Here is a 940-nt window from a genome sequence, read left to right on the forward strand (position 1 = left end):
TTAGCGTAGTTTTATTATATGGATTTAAAATTCATCTTGTATGAATACAACACTTAACTTTTAAATCAGCGATATTGTAAAGATAGTCTTTTTTAAGCATTTTTCTTTGTAAAGATTTAAACATGCATGTGGGGTACATAGGTTATAATTTCTACTGATAACTTCAAACTTCCATCTAGTCACAAAGGAGTAGATACGTTTGGCGTGCACATCTTCCGAAACAGCATCTTGGAGCTATCAGTTAAGTCTGAATAAAAGGTCAAATATGTATGGTTAAACATTGCATTTCTCCATTACTGCTACAATTACATACTTGTTTCTGATCTTACAAATGAACTTACAAGTGCGGGGGTTCCTGCAAATACATTGCATCATGTCATCCATAGTTTTTAAATTGTGTCTCTTTGAGCATTGTAGACCTTTTTCAGGATGAACTAGAAACAGATAATTAAATTTAAAAGTTTACATTGTACAGTATAAATTGTAACTTTGATGATTCAATTCAATATTTTTGATAGTTTTTAACACTATGGCAAATGTAATGATTACTTACTTTTACAACCACATCTGATCCGTCCTTTCCAAGATCCTCTGCAACAGACTGCAACATATAGATGAAAGATAGTCTCATAAGAGAGGATCTACATTGATTAAAACCAGCATCATAAACCCCACAAGCCTTTTCAATTACAAAGCATCAACTTATGGACCAAAGCTGCAATCATAGAACACAATCTCCCAGAGGAATTACCTGAGTTGTTGCACAAAATCGTGGTTAAAATCACCAGGACAAAAACCAGAGAGACTGTGTTCGACATTCTCACTATATGGCTCGTATGGAAAGTTAAGATATGTGCCCTGCTTTTATCCGCCTGGGCAATGATTGCACACCCCATCCACCCCACCCAGCTCCCCACTACTCCAAACTATTCATAAGGGA

At 35.4% G+C, this 940-nt stretch overlaps 1 long non-coding RNA gene across 1 annotated transcript; it reads right to left on the reverse strand.

Moving 5' to 3' along the window:
- On the reverse strand, positions 1-940 carry LOC130428530 (uncharacterized). The gene is made up of 4 exons (XR_008907482.1): positions 752-940; positions 554-601; positions 342-434; positions 1-247 (listed from the first exon to the last, which is right to left on the reverse strand). It is a non-coding gene; the product is annotated as an uncharacterized LOC130428530 (long non-coding RNA).

Source organism: Triplophysa dalaica, chromosome 1, assembly GCF_015846415.1.
Source record: "Triplophysa dalaica isolate WHDGS20190420 chromosome 1, ASM1584641v1, whole genome shotgun sequence".
NCBI classification, from domain to species: domain Eukaryota; kingdom Metazoa; phylum Chordata; class Actinopteri; order Cypriniformes; family Nemacheilidae; genus Triplophysa; species Triplophysa dalaica.